This window comes from Gymnodraco acuticeps, unplaced genomic scaffold (assembly GCF_902827175.1).
Source record: "Gymnodraco acuticeps unplaced genomic scaffold, fGymAcu1.1, whole genome shotgun sequence".
NCBI classification, from domain to species: domain Eukaryota; kingdom Metazoa; phylum Chordata; class Actinopteri; order Perciformes; family Bathydraconidae; genus Gymnodraco; species Gymnodraco acuticeps.
This window is the reverse complement of record NW_022991705.1, coordinates 1,181,969-1,207,500: the sequence shown is the minus strand read 5'-3', so window position 1 is coordinate 1,207,500 and position 25,532 is coordinate 1,181,969. Positions and strand designations below refer to the sequence as shown.

At 42.7% G+C, this 25,532-nt stretch overlaps 1 pseudogene; it reads left to right on the top strand.

Annotated features, from left to right (window-relative positions):
• The first annotated feature begins 494 nt into the window (after positions 1-494).
• LOC117534601 overlaps positions 495-25,532 on the top strand; it is a 45,915-nt pseudogene continuing 20,877 nt past the window's right edge.

Here is a 25,532-nt window from a genome sequence, read left to right as displayed (position 1 = left end):
GATGTAATCCTATGTGGCACTGATTACTGATACTAACAATATTTACTTAAAGGTAGGGTAGGTAAGAATGAATGGGCCGGCTAAAACGATTGGTCGTGCTTTTTACAGTACTACGGCTTCCACAGATGACGTTTTTTAATGTATTTATTGTCAAAGCATTTAATGTATTCATTGCTATCGGGATGTTAAGAGCATTCCATGGAATATAACAAAACGTGTATCTGAAGTGAATTACCTACCCCACCTTTAAATAAAGCTGCAGAAGATTTTTTGAAGAAAACATAAATCAGTTAAACACATTGTTGGAATTCATAGAAATGTCTCAAGTTGCAAAAATATTAATTGGTAACATAATCTGGGCGGTCCCTCGTTTCCATAAAAAACGATGTACTGTCATTTCTAGGAGCAGGTTGTCCTGACAATAACTGGGAGGGTTTGTTTGCCCCCCACCAGCCGCCAAGCCCCGCCCACAGACAGTGGGCTTCTGAGCTCCAGTCCGCAGCGGACACTTCAGAGCCAGTCACCGGAGGAGTGGAAGTGTTTTCTCCCGCTGTGAGGATGAGTGTCCTGCTGGCTGAGAGCTGCTTCATGTCCGCCATGCAGCCCAACTCCTCATGCACCGCCTATGTTCTTCCCTCGGACGGTCCCCCCCCGGACCAGCTGGCTCGAGCCCGCCGTGTCCAGGAGCAGGTCCGGATGCGGCTGGCGGAGAAGAAGTCCTCCTCCCTGCCCCGGCTGGACGACTCGCTGGTCGGATCAACAGGTGGAACACATCACGGTAAAACGTTGCTTTGAATTCCCAGCTGCTGTTTATCAGTCAGTGAACTGCTGCTGCCATAACATTCAATTATTCAAGGGCAGGGACAGGGTCAGCAGCAGATAAGGAATAGAGAGGCAGGAGTCATTTAGTTTCATGTGAAGAGTTCAATCTGACCGACCAACATTAGGGCTGTGAATGTGGGGATTGACTTCACTGCTGGAATTAAGGCAAAAGCTGCAATCATACATTTTTATATTGCCATTTGGAAAGTGTCTGTGTGTCACACATCATCCATTAAAAGTTGTTTTGGTGAAGTGCAAGCAAACTAGGGCTTTCAGTAACTAACTAACTAACTAACTAACTAACTAACTAACTAACTAACTAATGTTTATTTATGATAATTCTGACAATTATTTTCAATCACTCAAGTTATCGTTTGGGCGATACAATTTCACAAAACTGTCCAAAATGTCCATACAGAGGAGGACAACTGTACATTTCGGTATTTGAGAGGCTGAATAAAGCATTTATTGACATGTTAGCATAAACATTGACTTTTACGATTAATCTCAAAATCGATTTTTCTTCCATCACTTCACTAATCGATCAGTCAACTTATCGTTGTAGCTTTAAAGCAAACAGTTGCCTATTAACATCCCTAAGACAAAGAGCAGCATTAGTATAAGTTATCAAATGTCGACAACTCCGCATGATGAATGTAAATTGAATATTTACTCTCCTTTTAGCTCTGTTTCGGGGTTGTTGTTGTTGTTGTTGTTGTTGTTGTTGTTGTTTAAGCAGTTCTTATTGTAAAGATAAGCCACTGAAATGTTGGCGTATGGCCAAACATGGCAAACGTCAAAAAGTCAGCTTCATTGTTTTTCGAAAAAGACTGTAATCCCTCAGTTTTCCAAAATTTGAAAAACAATCCTGACGATGTCATCACGGGGTCACCTCACCTTTACAGAAGGTGGCACAATGAGCAGTTGCATTATGGGAAATGTGATGCTTGGACCATTCTTTTTCCTAAGAAGTACACCTAATTGGACATGTTCAAGCAAATTGAACAACCTGTAGAAAAAAGTGGCATACCAATTTGAATGTCATGTATCAAACTGTCTCGAATGAACCGACCGTTACGATATTAAGATTCATAAAGTGAGGCGTGTGGCGCAGTGGACTAGTGCGTTGGTGTTCGGATCAGGGGAGCACAGGTTCAAACCCCACTGCAGTCAGCACTTCACCCCAAAGTGCTCTTGTGGCGATTGCCCACAGTATTGAGTATGTAAGTCGCTTTGGATAAAAGCGTCTAACAAGTAACATGTAATGTAATATCAAGTACAATCCCACAATTATATGGAGTTTTAAAATAAAAATTCTGTGTCTTTTGAAAATCTTGCTCTTACAGTTGCTTGACTTAAATGTACCAAAAGTGATATATTTTTGGTGTATGTATATGAGGTAAGAACAGCTTATCCTATTGTATTGTTCATCTACTACACAGATTTGTGCACGATGAGCGCCACACTATGAGTGTGACATCCTGGTCATTTCCTGTTGTTTTCCTCCCTATGGAAACTTATGACATCACAGGTTCCTGTCAGGATGGTTTTGACTTATAACATGTTAAACAAGAACAATTTTTCAGTTTTTTAAATGTGAAGGTTTCTTATAGAAGCCAGTCAGCGTGAGAAGTTCAGATGATCTACATCTGTCTTATTGCAGGCCTGATCGTGACCTTGCAAAGTCTTTCCAAAGGGAAAATCCGTAAAGGAAGGAGAAACCCCCTCTCCTCATCTCCTGTCTGATAACAGTCAGTCTGACCCAACCGGGGGTCAGGATGTTGTCTGAAAGCTGCATGTAATCTTGTGTGAGATATTCTTTCATCAGTGAAATGAATTACAAACCCTAACCCTAACCCCAAGCAAACACTGATAGCTCTTCCTTAGAAATATCCTTTCACAATGGATAAAGGATATATAAGGTCAGTTGGCGGATAGTATAGTTTTAAATGTATAACTGTACTATCTGCCAACTGACCTCAAATTGTGGAGCTTTTGCAAGTTTTATGTCACGCAAAATCCTGAATGATCTTCATCACTATGTCAGCTTGGATACAGTCCACCTACAAAGAAATTGCAAACAAAGGAAACAGATGGGGAGGGTTCGTGGAACGAAATAATGCAAACTTAGACGGAAATGACTGCAAACTCCAGTTAAACAAATTGGAATCTAATGGCGCATTTCCACTACAGGGCCTCGCTCGGTATGGCTAGGCCTCGTTAGGCCTTGTTAGGCCTTGTTAGGACTGGCTCACTTTATGCTGCGTTTCCATTACAGTTTAGTAGCTGGGGCAGTAACTATAGTAACGCAGTGTAGGCGGAGCCATGACGTCATCTTCAATGAGCGCCCCAGAAAAACAACACAGCCGTTAGCTGTTAGCCCTCAGAGTTCACAGCTCCTCATATCTGTTCAGAAACTAGACAAAAGTTAAACAAGTACAAACCACAGACTGTCTGTGTCATGGTGAATACAGTCGCTGGTTTATTTATGTCTGTAGGCCGTTGTTGTGAGTGTGGACGGTCGGAGCATATACTACGTTAGCTTAGCTGATCTCCATTCAGAAGACACGCATTTTAAAAGGATTTTTCGCCTGCCGTCTGTCTGCAGACTTGTCAAAGCATTAATTCATGGTTTTTACTAACCGGTATCAGTATGTTGTTACTTCGGCATCATGTTGAAACGTGTATTACAATTAAATCACGGTCAAATATGTTCATCTTGTTGTAGTTGTAGCCCCCTTGCCAGCGATTCTCTCTCTAGTTTAGCATACTCAGCCCGACTCAGTCTGGTTGTTGGCCCGGAAAGAACCTCGATTTTATGGGGCCAGAAAACTGTGAAATAGTACCCGCTAGCCGGTACTACGCTAAGTGGAAACGCAACCAAAAACGGGCCGGGCACGGCACGGCACGGCACGCTTAAAGCGAGCTCCGCGCTGTAGTGGAAATGCGCCATAAGAGAAAATCCTGTTGAAAGGGAAGCGTAAGTGAGCTGATGTGTTCAACACCCTCCTGAGCTCGTTGACCACCTTGTGTGTGGAACATTCCTTTCCTATGCGCTTTTCACAGCACCTTATCAGAGGCTATTTTAGACTGTTCTGGACTTCGGCTAATGGGGTCAGGCCTGCTGTCAATGTCTGAATGTTTTATTGGGACCTTGATTTTTCTTGCTCCCATGACCAAAGATTATTCAAAACATTCTTATCAACAACCATTGTGAAAAGATTTAGATTTACAGTTGAGTGAGATAAGCAGCACAGGGCATACGAAATGTAACCATCCTAAATACCAAGGCCACGGTCAAACTCTCCATCCACTTTCAAACTTTCAGTTGTCTGTCCAGATCAAGACATTTCGACAATCATTGGTCGGATTGACATGAAAATGGCCCCTCATACCAATGACAAATCAAAATATCCCCCCTGATCAGTCCAACACATCCACAGCCGATGGCAGTTTGACACTGAAGCTTCGATACGTGCTTCAAACCCTGGTTTCCCTATTCCATAGAAGCAGTGCTTCGAAGCTTGCTTCAAATCACGTGACATGTGACGTCAGAAGCAGCAACTGCTTCATTTCCTGAATGAATCAACTCACTGGTTCCCCGTTCAATCAGGTGATTCAATGCACTGTCTCATCTTGATTCTGGCAGGTGACAGGTTGAAACAGTTTAGAATGTGAACACTTCAACACTTAATAACCGCTCTAAACAATGCACAATGTGTGGGTTGTTGTAGTAGTTTGCGTTGTTGTTGGTATTGCATTTGTATTGGATCATTATAGAGCAAGCTAGGAAGAAAGATAGGTCGTTGTGAACAAAAAGACAATTATTACTATTAAAAAAAGTTAGTAGTTTAAAGAATATATAGCCCAGTGGATAGAGCCGGCAGCCCGCATGCGGCGACGTCCTCCGCGCAACTGGTTCAAATCCTGGAATGGATGAACTTTTAATCATTGCCCGCTTGTCAACTTTAATACTATAACTGATAAAAAATAAAAAGAATAATTACCTCAATAAAGATCTTTGAGTGTTCCGCATCCCACATAATCACCCCCTGCCATAATTACACAAGCACACCCAACCAATGCCACATTTTCCAGCACTCTCTTCTCAATAACCCAATACACACAATTATCAATCTTTAATTGCAAATAAAACATGATATTCAGTCTGTGTGTGCATCGAATATTTTTCAAGGCAAAGATACGTTAAACCCACTGCAGCCTTGCACTTCGCCAGGAGAGGTCGCTGTAACTGAAGCTTCGAGAAATGAACCTATTTCCGACACAATTGTCCAAGTGGTTCGATGCTTAATTCAAAGCTTCATTTTGCCATCACTAGCCGTAGGCAGCCCTGAAGAAGTCGCAAGGGTATACATCTGGGCGCTCAAACTAAACTGCTCCACTTCTTTGCATTTGATTGACCATTTATTACAAACACGGGTGAATAATACAATCCAGTACCAGTGGAAGTGAGATTATGATTGATATTGTGGTGGGATTTGTGATTGAATGCAGTTAAATATTGCGTTCAAAAGTTGCAGTAAACTGAAAATTCTGCTTCTCGCCTCCCTGACTCCCTGTCCATGCAAAACCACAAGTGATCACTCAGGTTATAACCACTACCAACTCCGCCCAAGCTCCAGTGTAGGCCCACAACCAAAAATAAGTGAAAAAAATAGCACATAATAAATACAAATCACAGAAACCTTACCTTTGGGTCCTACACATATTGTCATGAAAATGAATGCACATCCATTCACACCAGAAGATGAACCATCTCTAATTGGCTTTTTTCAACAGTCAGGGTAAGATAGTGATAAATGTATGTTTTGAAATGTGTCAAAATGTTGCTTTAACTTTCTGACCTCAGTTAGATGATGAGGTTTAAACCGCTCTCATGTGTGCTCGCTAATTATAAAGCTAGCAGTCAGAGTGGCCAGAAAAGTTCCCGACTGCAAATCTGAACCAAAGGAAAGTCATATGATCTAAACAGACAAACCTTTAAGACCCAACGACTGTCAATGGGTTGTTTGTTTCATCACACACGTTTGCATTTTTTGGAATAAATCATGTTGCAGAGAGTGATAGGACTTTTGTAAAGGCTTAAGACTTGTTTTGGAGACCAAGGTGTTGGAGAACAGGTGGTTGTTTGGATATCATGGGACAAGAACTAAAGATTTATTAGAATTTTGCGACAAAGCTGGATTGAGAAAACTCAGTGTTGAGAAAGGCTGGGTTGGGTACCACGACCCAATAATTGCTCATTTGGAATGAGAGGAGCTGCACACATTCCATACGCAATAAATACATAAATCACTGGGAGGCTTCTCGTTTTGCAGAACCAGAAAACGCTATCATCTGGGTTCAATTATAGTCATAACACTTTGAGAGAGGAGTTGATTAAAACTACATTTCAGATAACACTCCCATATTCTGGCTTTCTCATGGCATGCAAGTGTGTTTTTATTCAAACACAGTTACTATTAGCCTACTTCTCACCTTTGGACTATGGAGCTATTTGTATTTTTCCCTATTTGTAAATTGAGACGATGAATATGATTCATAGACCTTTAGTCAAGAGCTTCCCTAAGACATATTTAGGGTAAAATGGAGACAACGCCAGATTGCACTGCAGCTCAAGTACGCCCAGAGAAAGTATATCTGCTCTGATGGGCTTGTCAATAATACATCCATAATTCCTGCAAATGTTATAGTTGTTTTCTTAAATAAAAAGTGACAGAAACTAAAAAAGGACTTGCACCCTTGCCTCGTTCCCAATGCTGCAGGTGAGGCTGCTTTTTGGAGACTATAGCATGCAATGGCTGGTAGGCGATCATCTTCTTTTAGTAGTTCTTTTAACTGATTTTTATTGAGTTGAAAATAATACGTTAAAGTTGGGGTAGGTAATTTTGGAGAAACCAGCTCGAGTGCGCTAGAATTTGAAAATACACAGCCGGAAAAAATCTGCCACTTCCTTCAGACTTCCTTACAGAGCCCCTCCTCCAACACACACGAACGCGCACATGACCAATGAGGGCACGAGATAAGTTTGTGCACGGATGGAAGGCTGACAGGCAGGTAGGCCATCCAGTTACTTTAGCCGGGCCGGCTCAGATGATTGGTCGTGCTTTTTACAGATGAAATTTTTTTATGATAAGATATTCATTGCTATCGGGATGTTAAGAGCATTCCATGGAATATAACAAAAAGTGTATCTCGAGCCGGTTTCTCAAACGTACCTACCCCACCTTTAACATTATCAACAGTAGAATAAATTAGAGAATGCAATTCCTGAAGAAATTGCTAGTGGGAATGCTTTATGCTGAAAAGCTGACGCTAAACTGCTATGCTGAAATGTAATGCGTAAGAAGAAAGTGAAGAATTTAGATTGAAATGATACATGACCACTGGGGGCTTGAATGTGTGATGAGACAAGAAAATAAAGTAAAAAGGCTTGGAAAAGCAGCAGAATATTTGAACTGCAAACTTCTGAACTAACTTGATGGCGAATGGTCTGTCGCTATGGCAACGGCATTTGATGACACCCCATAATACGCTTAGATGCGTTGATGGCTGCATCGTTACCAAACCTGTGAAGTTTTGGGGCATTTGGAGCAGTTTCACTGAAGTTATGAGAAAACCGTGTTTCAAGGCGAGCATTGTGTTGCCATGGTAACGGCATTTGAATAAATCTCAAAACTGTCCCGTAGATGTCTTCAAGGCTGGACTGTTAGTACACATGTGAAGTTTGAGCACTTTTTGAACATTTTCATAGGAGTTATAGCGACATCATGTTTTATGGCGAGGGATGCGTTTCCATAGAAACGGCATATGGTGAGATCTCAGATTTGGCGTAGAGCTGTTGAGGCATGGACCGGTGATATACAAGTGAAGATTGGGGGACGATTGGACCGTGTCGATTGGACTTACAGCCACATCCTGTTTCATGGCGAGTTGTCTGTCGCCATGGCAACGGCATTTGATGACACCCCATACTACGCTTAGATGCGTTGATGGCTGCATCGTTACCATACCTGTGAAGTTTTGGGCTGTTTGGAGTATTTTCACTGAAGTTATGAGAAAACCGTGTTTCATTACATTACTCTCTCTCTTCTCTCTCTCTCTCTCTTCTCTTGATCGCCCTCTTGATCTTCGGCATATGATGATGACACCCCATAATTGACATAGAGCTGTTGAGGGCAGGACCATTAACCTCTATCTGAAGTCTGCTGCTCTGAGCAGGTCAGTTGGAGTGATGACATCATCGTGTTCCATGACACAGGTGTTTATATTTGAGCTAACGACGTGTCCAGAGATCACAGGTTTCCATTGTTCTGAATGAGAGATAAACCTCTTACATGTGAACGTTTTGTGGAAGAACCGTAACAGATATCTGTGAAATTTCAAAACGTGAAGCATGTCAAGGAAGTTGAGTATCTGAAGTGTAATTTTTGTGTAGTCTCGGGTTAATAATGTGGCCTTTTTGGCAGTTTAACTAAAGGTGTGCGGCTGCTACCGTGAGGAATTATCAGCCTGAAATTACAATGGGCTTTAATGGAGGAATGTTGAATGTTTTTGTCACTTCATGCCCTCAAAAAGCATTTTGTTTAATTGTTTTAAACTGTTCAAGCTACGAGATGTTTTCCTATGTTTTTCATGATAAATTATGTCTCAGGAATGTAGGGTTTGGGAATTATGGCAGTTTAAATAAAAAATATATGAAGGCAAATCTCAAGATTTTCTACCCTCCAGCTGTGACATCACGCACTCTAGTTAATGTTAAAATGTGAAGAAAACCTCCAAAACAAGGTCTGAACAATGTTTAATATCTCTAAAAGTAAGAATCAGATTTAAAAGTTGTGTTACACGAATAATGTCAGAAAGATGTGTAACATTTTAAAGTTGGAATGAGGTTTCTGAGTGAAAGTATGAATGAACAGTTAGCAGTTTGTTGAAGTCTGAAGATTTTCTCCATTGACTTCAATGTTAAAAATGTGATGTATTATGGGATGTATCTCTGGAATTATGAAAGTTATGAATGAGAAAAGTAATATCCATTGATTCCCAACCGAGCTGAACGTTTTGATGTTTGAACGGAGTTTCTGCGATGTTCAATGCGGGAGGAGAAGCGCGGCAAAATACCGGCAGAATAATACCGGCGGAATAATACACTTTTCGTCCGTAGAATAACAGTTAGTTGGAATGCTGTTAACAGCTGTTAACAGCATTCCAACTAAAATATATACAGCTATAGAATATGAAGGGTTTAGGTAAAATACCTCTCAAATTGTATATTGCATGATTATAGAAATAGTCAGACAAAATCCATGTTACACTTGTGTTGTTGTTATGGAACTCATATTTGCAACTTGGTATTGTCTTTTAACACCAAAAGCTTATGGTGTATATGATAGTAGACAAACGTAGAAATGAGATATCTGACTTAATGCATTCATGCTCTTCCCAGAGTTAGAAGAGCCTTCACAAGCAAGCCATCTAATATTGCACATTTACTAGCGACATTAAATGATTAACAACCAGAAACAACATATTCCATGATTCTAAGCAAACATCACTTCAATGGCACACAGTTGACATGGCCAGTGGTAAAATGGGTAGGCTTAAATTCTAACCCTAACCCTTTACCCGCCTTCAATCACAAATCCCAACACAATATCAATCACAATCTAACTTCCACTAATGGTACTGGATTGACTTATGGTTGGACAATATTTCCTAGCTTTTAATATAGTTAAAAGTGTTTCGCCAATAGTAGTGTCCAATACTTTGAATTGTGGTTCAAAGTATCGATTCTTCTTCTTCCATCCCTTCATAATGAGCCAAAGTTGCGTCACACCATCTCATAGCTCCTCCTGCTCGGAATTGTTTTGGGATCATAGATACACATCATGGCCTCCTGGGACCTCTTGGCCTTGTGTTGCTCTCCTGTCGTAGTGATTGTCAGTGGAGAGAGCTGTTGGAATTTCTGCTGTTGACAGAAATGTCAATATGTGGATACTCTTCGGTGCTCTTCATTTCAGGTTTCACCAACAGAGACTGCAGGGACTTTGAACCATTGATTAATAATTACCTCGCCTGATGAAGGAGAGAGAACAGTGGACCATTCCTTTGAAAATTGCTGCATTAAATGTAATGTAAACGGCTAATTGTATACAGGCAGCTCTGCATCGTAACCCTTGATAAGAGAGGTTTTATGTCAATGTTTTACGTTGTCTGTGTTTCCGTTGCTGTGTGATAAGAGATCCAGATGACATATGCACACAGCATATGTCATCTGGATCTCTTATCACAGTGTGTTGTCCCGGTGGTCGAGTGTGAGCATACCTCCCCTCAACCCTGACCTGGTGATGCATATTTTCAGGCATGTAGGCCAGCCCCCACACCCCCCCCCCACCCCCTGCAGCATCTCCTCCCTACTTCCTCCGGTCCTTACGTCTCACATAATTAGTTCCTAAAGAGGCCCTATTATGCTTTTGGGGTTTCCCTCTCCTGTAGTGTGTCCTATAGGTTTTTGTGCATGCCTGAAACGCCTCCATAGGACTCCTTCGTTTACTTATGAACATAGTGAAATCATTATGTAACACTTGCGCTTCTGTATACATTGTACGTGATAGGCTAAGGGACAGGACATCTCTAAGTGGTTGACCAATCACAACAGAGCCGGCCAGCTAACCAATCAAAACAGACTAGGCTCTGGTTTCAGACAGAGGGTGAAAAGAGGTGCTGCAGCACAGGCAGTATGAGAAAAATAAAGAGCTTTTTGAACATTAAAGCATGGAGACATGACACAGTAGAGACACACAATACTGATATGAACCTGAATATGAGCTGAGAATGAAATACGGCTCCTTTAGCCAAAATGTTTAATGACTTCATAATGCCAACGTCTTAAGACACTGCAATGATTGTGGTTATGTTAAACTTTATAGGCTTTATTGTATGATGAGCTGGTAACGTAACCATTTTTTAAGGTCATGTTAATATATTGTACGATAATATAAAAATGATCAATCATCGTGAATGCACAACCGATTCCACTTTGGCATGCGAGCGTTTGCCAGGTTTCACCCCTTCTGTGTCCCCCTTTTAACTCGGCCTCTTTCTTGAATGCACTGATGGCCTGAAAACATCTTCAAAAAAAACTATGAAATGCTGGCATGCTATAACCAAATGCCTTGGGTAAGACTTGCATTTTATAAACTGACCTCAGCTTCCCTCCTGCCTCTCCGGGGCCTTGACCTTGTCCATGTTGATTGCTGGTGTAAATAATCGACATAAATACTTTGTTAGTTACTTTTACTTTCAGGCATTGGGCTCACAGGGTTAACCCAGACAAATGTAATATGTAATGTATTGGAGAGATGCTGTTGGTACGTTTCAGGACATATGGTCGTGTTGTTCTCTCCAGGCCGCTCACAGACAGGTTCTGATCAAAGTGCTTCCAGCTGCTTTACAGATAAACTGCAGGGCGTGGACGGGAAGACGCTGTGTCTGGAGGAACACCTTCACTAAAATGTCCCATTTTCTTTTGTTCTACAGACACATGTGTATCCGCTCCACACACACACCAGCACCACACCACACACACACACACACACACACACACACCACACACACACACACACACACACACACACACACACACACACACACACACACACACACACCAAAATACCTTTCTCCTCACACAGCCTTTCTTCTGTCTGTTTTAAATCAAAAGAATAATCCCCTCTCTTATTCTTCAGTGCCTCTCAGTAAACCTTGAGGTGGCATTCTGAATATGAATATCACATCTGTTTTCGACACAGTTTCATAATGATGAGAAACACTTACATTTGTTTTCTTTCTTCTCTTTTCCTAGACTTCTATCATCCTGAGGCAAAGAGCTTTTCACACACCCTTGGTTCAGTTCCAGATCCATGGTACACACACCCAGTCGCGTCATGGCTGTGAGTATGAACACTATGATGCATGCGAGAAAACATCTTAAGAGCTGTCCGGCACAAACGAGCGAGAAACTGCAGCTTTGGGATACTTTTAGTGTAGCTCAGGTCAAAGACAGGAAATCAATCAATTATTTTTCTTTGTGTTCTTCTGTGTTTCTCTGTATCTATTTCCTGTGTCGAAGTGACTAATAGCTACACCACATTTTGAAAAGTAGTCCAGTATAAAATCAGAACACTTGCTAAACAGGATGCATTTCAGTTTTTATGAGCAATTTCACCCGGACAGTTTAGTCCACTAAAAGTCCGGTTTTTATTAGTGTCTGACCATTTTGCACAGTTTCCTTTACCTTTTCCTCTGTTTGTTATTGTGTCACGTGACCTGTTGCCAGAAGACAAGGATGGAAACGTGAGAGTAAGTCTCGCAGTCAAAAGATACAGGTCACAAGGCAAGGCAAGGCCCTCTGGTTCGAGGGAGTTCTCACTAATTGAGATCTTCTCTGATGCCAGGATTTCCCAGTCCGTGTCCCCAGATTCATTATTTTATGTTTGTAACATTGAGTGTCTGAACGCCTAGCAAGATTCTTTCCATTAAACACTCATGTGTTGAGCAGTTCTATGTTTTTTGTTAACTGAAAATAGGGGCCAAACACCCAAAGTAAGGTATCATTAGGCAATATTGCTGAGGTTCCTGAGGTAACGCTGTTTAGTTGAGTTAGGTAGCTGCCCTCACATGATCTCGGTGTCCTCAGTGTTAGCGATGACTCTGCTGAGAAATGTTAGCCGCCATATCGCTAAGTCTGACAACATGACACCCACAGGAGAGTTCAATGAGTTGTGAGAGGAAGTAGCAAACAACTGTAAAATGATAAACCACGTGTTGTAACCAACATCCAACAGCTTCCACACAGACTGGTTTAACTCTGACCCACTGAAGGGGTATCGGCAACATTGTGCTCAGTTTTCCCTCCAAATAAAGCGATTTAAATGTATAAATAATTAATATAAATTCCCCACTTCTTGTACATAATTCAGTGGGTTTTAAGATGCCACACACACACACACACACACACACACACACACACACTGGATGGCAATGAGCCAATATTGAGTATGAAAAAGGTTTCCTCTCTGGTCTAATTATCCAACATCGCCGCCCAAATTCAGAACAATGTGAAGGCAGGTGGAAAATGTAAACCGGAAGTGTGTGTGTTCTTTTAAAGTCGTCGGTCTAACAATGCTCAGCAGCAGCCGTGAGCTTCCTGCAGCTTACAGGCGCAGGCTTTAATAAAGCAGAGAGGAAGAGCTGCCCAATGGAGCCTCTGAGTTTCAGTGTTAGTCGCCTCAAGCATCGCCCTTATAACACTTCTGAGAAAAAGAAGATTGTAGAAATACTCTTCTCTCCTTGGCTGTACTTTAATAACTTCTCTACAACTCTTGTTGCAGTACTGAGGAAGTTCAATGAGCTTTTAAAAGAGATGTTTAGGCTGGATGCCAATTTGAGTTACCTTACATTTGAAGTACTATGTAGGTTTGTGTGGGCTTAATAATGAAAATGTCACATTAAAAGCGTTTGAGTCTTAATTGTTACCAGTTAATGTGTCTTCTAGTGATCGGACAGTAGAAGGTTTTATCGTAGAGCACGATTAGAAAAACTCACAATAACTTATAACTGTAGTGAATTTCCATTATTGTTATTGGGAATATTAGGTCTTAAATATCTTTACAGGACTGACTTGAAAAAGATGTCTAGCTCGGTATCATGGTACAGACATGAGAAATATAGTCTGATTAAAGTAATAATATTATTATGTTAGCAAAAAGCATACCAATACAATATGCTATTTTTGAAGTGCCCGTCCTCCATTCTTATTTAACTACCCGTAGGGCAGCTAGTATACATCTACAGACTTTCACGCGCATCGTGCTCTGGATCTGGTTCGGACAGCAATACTTCATATTTCACTCATGCAACAAATATGAAACATCTCTGTATTCTGGGAGGCGTGTGATGCAGTGGGTTGAGCGTTGGTGTTGGGATCAGGGGGGTCACAGGTTCAAAACCCCACAGCAGTCAGCATGTCCTTGTGTGCCTGAGACACTTCACCCCAAATTGCTCCACAGTATTGAGTATGTAAGTCGCTTTGGATAAAAGCATGTAATGTATTCTGGGAAGAAAATGTTGTTGTTTGCAGTCACTTATTTTTGACATATTAAAAAGGTGTACAGTCATGGCAACCAAAGATCAAGAATTGATCATTTCTCTCTAATGGTGGCCAACAGCAACCTGGCAACCGTTTCTGTCTAGATGTGCAGTTACATTCATAATGTGTCCTTTCATGTCAGAAATTCTGAACAAATTCAAATGTATCTTCGCCTTCTGCAGTGCTGCTTCTGACCCCTCCTCTCTCCTCAGATGCCCACCGCCCCCCTGCGCTCCTCGGGGGTGTCGGCCCGCTCGGCGGTGTCGGCCCGCTCGGCGGTGGAGAGCGGCTCGCTGAGCCACCGGGGGGGCAGCGTGGTGCAGAGCAGCTTCCTGTCCTCTCACAGCAGGAACACTCGCTCCAAATCCCTATGCCAAGCAGACCTGGAGACCCTCCACCTCTCTGTGCCCGCTCCCCCAGAGAACCCCGGCTACTCAATCTCTATGCCCCCCCCCGGCACCCTCAGGCGCAGCCTCAGCGGGACCCTGGCCCAGGACAGGGGCCTCTTTCAGCAGGAGGCGGGCTACCCTCTCAGACACCTATAAAGGGCCCCTCCCACCGCACCATCAGCCGCATCACATCTAAGCCGCAAATAAACCAAACCGCCAGCAGCACAGCCAGCAGTCACAGCCAGCAGCAGAAGCGCCGCCTTACGGACAGGAGGGCTGGGGAGGGACCGGCAGGGGGGGGTCCCCACGGCAGGGGACGGCTTGGGGGACGCAGTGGCAGCCAGCATGTGTTCCAGGGCCAACCATGTCTCGGGGAACGGGCCTGTAGCCTGGCCCCCATCCGCCGGAACCGCCGCCACCCACAGCGTGAGGAGTGTTGGGGAGGGGAGTAGACATCCTGGAATGTGAGGCGTCGCATAACACAGCAAACGACCCTCTGGAGGAGTGAGACACCTTCTTATTCACATACATACCCTCTGGAGGAGTGAAGAGCCAACCTTCTTTATTCAGACAGTTACATACCCTCTGGAGGAGTGAGAACACCTTCTTTATTCACAGTAACATACCCTCTGGAGGAGTGAGACACCTTCTTTATTCACAGTACATACCCTCTGGAGGAGTGAGACACCTTCTTTATTCACAGTACACACCCTCTGGAGGAGTGAGACATGTTCTTTATTCACAGTACACACCCTCTGGAGGAGTGAGACACCTTCTTTATTCACAGTACACACCCTCTGGAGGAGTGAGACACCTTCTTTATTCACAGTACACACCCTCTGGAGGAGTGAGACATGTTCTTTATTCACAGTACATACCCTCTGGAGGAGTGAGACACCTTCTTTATTCACAGTACACCCTCTGGAGGAGTGAGACATGTTCTTTATTCACAGTACATACCCTCTGGAGGAGTGAGACATGTTCTTTATTCACAGTACACACCTCTGGAGGAGTGAGACACCTTCTTTATTCACAGTACACAACCCTCTGGAGGAGTGAGACATGTTCTTTATTCACAGTACATACCCTCTGGAGGAGTGAGACATGTTCTTTATTCACAGTACATACCCTCTGGAGGAGTGAGACATGTTCTTTATTCACAGTACACACCCTCTGGAGGAGTGAGACATGTTCTTTATTCACAGTACATACCCTCTGGAGGAGTGAGACATGTTCTTTATTCACAGTACACACCCTCTGGAGGAGTGAGACATGTTCTTTATTCACAGTACACACCCTCTGGAGGAGTGAGACATGTTCTTTATTCACAGTACACACCCTCTGGAGGAGTGAGACATGTTCTTTATTCACAGTACACACCCTCTGGAGGAGTGAGACACCTTCTTTATTCATACACACCCTCTGGAGGAGTGAGACACCTTCTTTATTCACAGTACACACCCTCTGGAGGAGTGAGACATGTTCTTTATTCACAGTACACACCCTCTGGAGGAGTGAGACCTTCTTTATTCACAGTACACACCCTCTGGAGGAGTGAGACATGTTCTTTATTCACAGTACACACCCTCTGGAGGAGTGAACATGTTCTTTATTCACAGTACACACCCTCTGGAGGAGTGAGACACCTTCTTTATTCACAGTACACACCCTCTGGAGGAGTGAGACACCTTCTTTATTCACAGTACATACCCTCTGGAGGAGTGAGACACCTTCTTTATTCACAGTACACACCCTCTGGAGGAGTTAGACATGTTCTTTATTCACAGTACACCCTCTGGAGGAGTGAGACATGTTCTTTATTCACAGTACACACCCTCTGGAGGAGTGAGACATGTTCTTTATTCACAGTACACACCCTCTGGAGGAGTGAGATACCTTCTTTATTCACAGTACACAACCCTCTGGAGGAGTGAGACTTTCTTTATTCACAGTACACACCCTCTGGAGGAGTAAGACATGTTCTTTATTCACAGTACACACCCTCTGGAGGAGTGAGACATGTTCTTTATTCACAGTACACACCCTCTGGAGGAGTGAGACATGTTCTTTATTCACAGTACACACCCTCTGGAGGAGTGAGACACCTTCTTTATTCACAGTACACACCCTCTGGAGGAGGAGACACCTTCTTTATTCACAGTACACACCCTCTGGAGGAGTGAGACATGTTCTTTATTCACAGTACACACCCTCTGGAGGAGTGAGACACCTTCTTTTTCACAGTACATACCCTCTGGAGGAGTGAGACACCTTCTTTATTCACAGTACACACCCTCTGGAGGAGTGAGACACCTTCTTTATTCACAGTACACACCCTCTGGAGGAGTGAGACACCTTCTTTATTCACAGTACACACCCTCTGGAGGAGTGAGACATGTTCTTTATTCACAGTACACACCCTCTGGAGGAGTGAGACATGTTCTTTATTCACAGTACACCCCTCTGGAGGAGTGAGACACCTTCTTTATTCACAGTACACACACCCTCTGGAGGAGTGAGACACCTTCTTTATTCACAGTACACACACCCTCTGGAGGAGTGAGACACTTTCTTTATTCACAGTACACACCCTTTGGAGGAGTGAGACACCTTCTTTATTCACAGTACAACACCCTCTGGAGGAGTGAGACATGTTCTTTATTCACAGTACACACCCTCTGGAGGAGTGAGACACCTTCTTTATTCACAGTACAACACCTGGAGGAGTGAGACACCCTTCTTTATTCACAGTACACACCCTCTGGAGGAGTGAGACACCTTCTTTATTCACAGTACACACCCTCTGGAGGAGTGAGACATGTTCTTTATTCACAGTACCACCCTCTGGAGGAGTGAGACATGTTCTTTATTCACAGTACACACCCTCTGGAGGAGTGAGACACCTTCTTTATTCACAGTACACACCCCTCTGGAGGAGTGAGACACCTTCTTTATTCACAGTACACACCCTCTGGAGGAGTGAGACACCTTCTTTATTCACAGTACACACCCTCTGGAGGAGTGAGACATGTTCTTTATTCACAGTACATACCCTCTGGAGGAGTGAGACACCTTCTTTATTCACAGTACACACCCTCTGGAGGAGTGAGACACCTTCTTTATTCACAGTACACACCCTCTGGAGGAGTGAGACATGTTCTTTATTCACAGTACACCACCCTCTGGAGGAGTGAGACACCTTCTTTATTCACAGTACACACCCTCTGGAGGAGTGAGACACCTTCTTTTTCACAGTACACACCCTCTGGAGGAGTGAGACATTTCTTTATTCACAGTACACACCCTCTGGAGGAGTGAGACATGTCTTTATTCACAGTACACACCCTCTGGAGGAGTGAGACACCTTCTTTATTCACAGTACACACCCTCTGGAGGAGTGAGACACCTTCTTTATCACAGTACACACCACCTCTGGAGGTGAGACACCTTCTTTATTCACAGTACACACCCTCTGGAGGAGTGAGACATGTTCTTTATTCACAGTACAACCCTCTGGAGGAGTGAGACACCTTCTTTATTCACAGTACACACCCTCTGGAGGATGAGACACCTTCTTTATTCACAGTACAACACCCTCTGGAGGAGTGAGACATGTTCTTTATTCACAGTACACACCCTCTGGAGGATGAGACACCTTCTTTATTCACAGTACACACCCTCTGGAGGAGTGAGACACCTTCTTTATTCACAGTACACACCCTCTGGAGGAGTGAGACACCTTCTTTATTCACAGTGCACACCCTCTGGAGGAGTGAGACACCTTCTTTATTCACAGTACACACCCTCTGGAGGAGTGAGACATGTTCTTTATTCACAGTACACACCCTCTGGAGGAGTGAGACACCTTCTTTATTCACAGTACACACACCCTCTGGAGGAGTGAGACACCTTCCTTATTCACAGTAGCAACACCCTCTGGAGGAGTGAGACACTTCTTTATTCATAGTACACCAACCTCTGGAGGAGTGAGACATGTTCTTTATTCACAGTACACACCCTCTGGAGGAGTGAGACACCTTCTTTATTCACAGTACACACCCTCTGGAGGGTGAGACATGTTCTTTATTCACAGTACACACCCTCTGGAGAGTGAAGACACCTTCTTTATTCACAGTACAACACCCTCTGGAGGAGTGAGACACCTTCTTTATTCACAGTACACACCCTCTGGAGGAGTGAGACACCTTCTTTATTCACAGTACACACCCTCTGGAGGAGTGAGACACCTTCTTTATTCACAGTACACACCCTCTGGAGGAGTGAGACATGTTCTTTATTCACAGTACACACCTCTGGAGGAGTGAGACAACCTTCTTTATTCACAGTACACACCCTCTGGAGGAGTGAGACACCTTCCTTATTCACAGTACACACCCTCTGGAGGAGTGAGACACCTTCTTTATTCATAGTACACACCCTCTGGAGGAGTGAGACATGTTCTTTATTCACAGTACACACCCTCTGGAGGAGTGAGACACCTTCTTTATTCACAGTACACACACCCTCTGGAGGAGTGAGACACCTTCTTTATTCAACAGTACACACCCCTCTGGGCCCATTCTGGGTCCGCTGTACATGTTGCTCTAAGAGTAGGCCCGTAAAGATAATTATCATTATTATAACCTGTGTGTGTGTGTGTGTGTGTGTGTTGTGTGTGTGTGTGTGTGTGTGCTGTGTGTGTGTGTGTGTGTGTGTGTGTGGTGTGTGTGTGTGTGTGTGTGTGTGTGCGTGTGTGCGTGTGTATGTGTGTGTAGTATGCGGGGTATGGACATGCCTACAGCTGTCCGATATTTGTTGGAGTCAGATGCTGGCCTGCAAGTTCTGGGAGCTGCGTACATACAACACCAGTGTTACCATAGCAACGATGCCAAAAACCAGGTAGAGCGCTTACACCTGCAAAATAATACTGGCACCATGAATGCATTAAAATCTCAGTGAGTGAAGTCATTATTAGGGTGCTTGATCTTAAAAGAGAAAAAAGGCTTTTAATTTAGTTTAGAATATTGCTGTAAAGCATTATGAATATTACAGTGCTTTTGACTATAACTGTAGTTCCTCTCCTCTCCCTCTCTCGCCCCCCCCCCCCCTCCTCAGGTCAGTGCTCTGCATGGCGTGCTGGCTCTGGTGGAGCTGTTCGGCAGTGACAACCAGGAAGTGCAGCGTTACGCCACGGGCGCCGTGAGGAACCTGATCTACGAGAACGCGGACAACAAGGCGGCGCTGATAGACGCTGGAGGAGTTCTGAGTCTGGTCAACATGCTGAGCAAACCTGACGAGGAGCTGCAGAAGACCATCACAGGTACTGAAGAGTGCTGATCCACTATCCGGGTCCACAGGAGTCAAGTAGAACCTTCTCTCCGGGGTCCACTGTGCCAGCTGTTAGGAATTTTAAGGACAGAGAGACAAGCTTTGCTAAAATTGGACCCTGATCCAAAGCGACTGTAAACTGTCCAGGGGTCAATGGAGACCATCCAAACATTCTGAATGCCTTCCTTTTACTTTGTGATGGTCATCTATGGGGATTATTTGCTTAAAAACACACATTTAAAATAACTAGGAAATAAAAAATGGTGTACTGCATATGATATTTTTTTTGCCATATAATAGTTTAATAATGTATTAGTTAGAATTCCCATTTGAATACCTGTGTAATATGGCTGTAAAAAGACTCCCAGATGCATTTATTTGATTCCTTGTGCAAAAACTGCCTTTTTCAAGATTACATTTGAACTAATCACAATAAAGTTATAATATAATATAATATTTGTTCTGAACAAAGTTTGAAGTCATCATGATGTAACTCAATCCTAATCCTAAAGGTTAGTGTTAGAAAAAATATCACTCAACACCAGTTTGAGAATCAGGTACTAATTTGTTCTTGCAAGAAGGAGCAGAGTTAATTAAATCACACACAGGAATGTGGTTCCACTCACACCACATTACATTTCATTTAGCTGACGCTTTATCCAAAGCGATTTACAATTACAGGGACATTCTTCCTGGAGTAACTAAGGCCTTACTCAAGGGCACACTAGAGGTGGTGTTCCAGGCGGGATTTGAACTCACAACCTTCCGATCTTCAGCGCACCTCACTATCCATTAGACCACATGAGGTATGCTGCTCAAAGGAACAGGAAATCACATCAAGTTTATATAATCTAAGTGCAGTCCCACTCATAGTCGTAAATCGGTTTGGTGTCGGCAGGTATTCCCATTTACAATGATGTTGCTCTTTGCCCCTGAAAGGGTAGGAAGACAAGAGTAGGTGTCTTCCCATCTGTAGATAAACAAAGTGAATTATGCCCTGCCTCCTCCTATCTAAAGAGGAGGCAGCTGCAAGGTCATACACAGCACCAACAGTTGTTAGATAACATAGGAATACCAAAGTCACTTGTATTTTCCCCAACAGTTAGCCGTTAGCTTCTTGCCGCCCACTGTCACATCATCCGGGTGTCCCATCTTTTATTTGAGAGATTAAGGTCTGAACGCAGAAAGCAGAATGAAGAGTTTGTTTGTTGTGTCCTCAGGTGTCCTGTGGAATCTGTCCTCCAGAGACAACCTGAAGGAGAAGCTGTCCAAAGAGGCGTTATCAGAGCTGACGGAGAAGGTTCTGGTCCCTCTGTGCAGCAGACTGCCTCTGAGCCCGTCTGAGAGAGACGTCTTCTACAACACCAGCGGCTGCCTCAGGTCTGTCCACTCACAGCCTGCTCCTCATCTTTTCTTTTTAACGGAAAGACTTAATGTCATTATACCAAAGTTGAATTTGTCACTTTTGTAAGTTAGTACTATACACAAAGTACATCTAAGGCTGATGGGAAAGTCATGTTTTGCCGTAATTTGTTCTTAGTTAAGGGAAGAAAAACTAAATGTTACATGGGAACTCAGAGAAGAACCAAACTGCAGTTCACTCAATCTACGTGACATCTGTGACTCTGCTCTTCCTGCTGTACGGACACTTTGCAAGGGTTGTGTTTAGGGTCTGAAAACACAAATATTAACTATATGGGTTTTCTCCTTTTTACAAAACGAAATGACAATGAGATTGCCAAATAATATTAAGTCAAGTTCATCTAGACCTCATTCTTAATTTCCATCGTATGGAGCTGAATAATTGAAGTTAAACCAGCTGTATACAGCATGTCTTCCAGGAGATATCATTACATGTAAAGTGCAGCATGCTCCAAAAAGTAAAAGGTTGATAGTGGAAGCTTTGTGCTAAAGCTGCTCAAATATGAATTGTAGTAGCACACAATTACGTTCTGATAGCCTGGGTTTGATGAGTCTGTGTGTGTGTTTGTAGGAACTTGAGCTCAGTGAATGAGAGGACGAGACAGGAAGATGAGAGACATGCGAGGCCTGGTGGACTCTCTGGTGTCTTACATTCAACAGGAGGACAGGGCCGACGACAAGGTAACGGACGTGCGCTGTTAAAGCCTTTGACATGATTACACTGTAACAAGTGATTCTAAAATCACTCTGATCATCACAGCCAGTGAAAAACACCGGCTGCCCCTTTAAAGCTTCAGTTACTGAGCAGAAGCAAACAAAGCTGGGGAGAAAAAGAACAAAAAGATGAGATTGCACAAAATAAAAAAGCAAACGAAGGGATTATGATTTTGGGATGTCATATGTCTGTCCGTACGATAAATTCATAAGATTTGGCACAACCATCCATGATTCAAGGATGAGATGATTAGGTTTGGTGCTCAAAATTAAAGGTCAAGGTAACTGTGACCTCACTCCTGAGGACAGAATAGCAGAGTTCAGTAAAGACTGGGTTGATATCTGATCTGCTTTAGTTTGGCAGATACAGATCCATTTAAATATGCTTCAATCGAGTCTATGCCAAACCTTAGAATTGGTTCAGGACTTCCTACGAAATATGTGAATCTGAAAAAGCTCACAGAAAGATCCACTGTCCAACTTTGAAAAAGGTTCAGAAATGCCCAAATACAGCTGAACTATGTGTTTTTAACAAACATTGGGTAAGTATTTGTTGCAGCAGGACCTTGCATGTAGGATTGAGTCAAATTGGACAGCAGTGTGGAAAAGTAGGAAAAGGTGAAACTGTTACTCATTTCATATTGTAATAGTGTTTGGTCAACTTAAGGATATATCATTCTTCTAATCCTTGGAAGAATCCTCGTATTTTTGCTTTGGCTCTTCTCACAAGATTTGTTGTAAGTAAGAAAACGCTCTGCAGTTAGAAGCAGGTTCCATTATTTGGTGATGTTACTTGAAGTGAAACATAAAGAATGTTAGCCTGTTACCAGTTCAGGCCTTTATCTCTCAGTCCTTCATTCTTTCAGCGGCTCACATGAGGTACAGACGCTTCTCCTCACACTCTGCCTCTCATTGTGGTTTGGCACATTTCACCAAGTTAGGAGCACTGTCAAGAGATGGGATAAACCTTTAACCAACCAGCAGATGATTGATACACACACATCACCATGAACCCTGCCTGCATCTGATTGGACTAACACACCATGAGGGAAAGTCATGGTTTAGAAAAACTCAAAACAAAAGGTGGCTGCTACTTTATCTCTGCCTAAATCTGATGTTTTCTAGATAAGGTTTAGTTTGAAACACTAAATCCCTTCTCAGCTACTGCACTAAACATGGCAAAGTGGACGTCTATAGGTTCTGTTCGTGCATGCTTGTATTTAGTGTGAGATTGTAAAAAATACCAGAGAGAAGAACTGAATTTCCCCTCAGGGTTAAATTAAGGTGATCTTAAATCTTTGTCCCTGGACAGATGTTGAAAAGTCACCCTAAAAACGTATTGTAATATTGAGAAAATAACAAGTGAACTAAATGCACATTCACATTCAAAGTGGCAGAAAAGTGCTTGTTTATCAAAAAAGGTGCCAGGGGAGGATCCGCTCAGAATTTGCCCCTAGCTTCCTGTCATTTTACATAAGTGGCCCCCGGGCAAAACCAGTTGGGTATCCCTGCTGTCTTGGTTCTAGTTAGACAAACCAGTAGTAGCAGGACGATGTTTCCATGCATCAGTTACCTGTTAAACATTACAGGACATCAGAGTGCTTATTCTACCAGGTTAGATATTTATTTATTATTGCTTTTAATACCACTTCCCCCCTCCATTGTGTTTCTGTTTAGGGTTTGGAGAATTCACTGTGTGTGATGAGGAATCTGTCCTACCAGCTGTACGCGGAGCTGCCTCCGTCCGTCCGGCTGCGTCTGGAGGGCTCGTCCAGGGCCTCCGCCTCCAGGGAGAGTGAGGCCATCGGCTGCTTCACTATGTATAACAAAAAAAACAACGAGGTAAAAATCCCCTGATACACAACCCCCATTTTAGGATTTTCAGAATCATTATCACAAGAGAAAAAATTTGTTGTTATAATTTATTAACATAAAATGATTATACCCCCCTTTTAAGCCACCACACTCTGTCAAGCACTGTGATTTTACTGATCAATGTAAAATACACTTCATTGAAACACAACAGAAACAAAAAACCTCGCACTGTTTACTTTCTAGCAAACAACATCAACTGCTTTATGGCAGTGGTTCTCAAATGGGGGTACGCGGACCCCTAGGGGTACGTTGCAGTACTGCAGGGGGTACGTGAGATTTATTTTATGTTAATGAAAAAAACAACAAAAGTAATGCATTTAAACAAACTACTAATAGTAACCACTTTATTCAAAGGTTTACAGTAATTCTGGATAATAAAATGGGGAAAATAAACGGGGTGCTCTCTTTTCCTCTCCCTCTCCTGACAGCCCGTCAGTCTCGTGCAGCTCGCTGAACCTGTAATAAGTGACCCGACAGTAAAGAATCAATATATTTAAGCTAAGTGTGTTAGGTCTAACTCTTAGTGTATTTAATTTTGCTCCACTCAACGGTCCGTCACAGCGGCGGAGCTGTGATCATGCAGAGCTGCGTGTTCTCCGTCAGCAGCAGCTGATCTGATCTCTGATCTCTCTCGCGTCCGGTTAAACTTCACTCCCGTTTATGTCCAAATCTATCAGATCTAGATAGTTCTAGTTAATTATATGACTGCCTGCTTATCAAAGGACACCTAAACAATCAGCGTTGCTTGGCAACGGTGTGTGGCCGCAAAGTATAGCGCAGCATTATGCATATGTTTATATGAGGAATGAGGGGTCAAAATCCCATGCTCATAAAATGCTCATATATTTTTTTCTCTTCATTAATAAATAAATATACCAATTTTGGGAAAAGTAAGAAAGTTTGAGCAGTGTGGGTTTTATATGAACAGAGTTACACATATTTCAAAACGCGAAGTGTAATAACTGCAGTTTGCCTCCCTGTCAGAATAACAAAGATCCTCAGTGAAGCACAAGCCCATGTTTCTCACTAAATTGTAAGTACAACTTATTAAAAAGATCAGTTAAATGCAACTAATGTCGTCTTAGTGTTATTGCATGATGTTAAAATTGGTTTGCCATGAATTTAGTGATGGATTGTAAACATTTGAAATGTAGCATTTAAGTGTTTCTCAGTTACAAGGTTGTTGTTTTAATAAATCAGACACTGTTGGTGCAGCGCTGTACTGTATCTCTTTATATAGGCTTTTTTTCCTTAACAAATTGTTTTTGTGCTGATCAGGGGGTACTTGGCTGAATTTTTTTTTAAAAGGGGCACATTATTGAAAAAAGTTTGAGAACCACTGCTTTATGGCACACTCGTGACATGAAACGTCAGGATAACAAACTGGAAAGCAAACTTCTCTGCTGGCAATGGAAAACCCAGTCCATTTTCACATTTCCATTATGACTGCTTTACTGTTTTCAGCTGATTTTATTACCATCTCAGAGACAACATCAACAATATCCAAACATTTCCTCTCCTGTTCTGGATTGCTGGCTGAATGAATATCATACTCATTGTGTTCATGTCATGGGACCAGCTTATCTTCCACTGGGGAGCTCTCTGTATTGTAAAAAGGTTGCATGTGTCAAGGTCATATAACAGTGCTGTATAAAATATGTAGCCAACCAATGTTGGGCCACACTATGCATGCACACGCATCTCAAGTGTGGTTTGTTGTATGCACCATCATTATCAGAAATGACACTTTTTAAAAGATATTACAATTATCAAGTAGCAAAATATCAAGCTCAAGCCGCTGTTCTCTCAGGTAA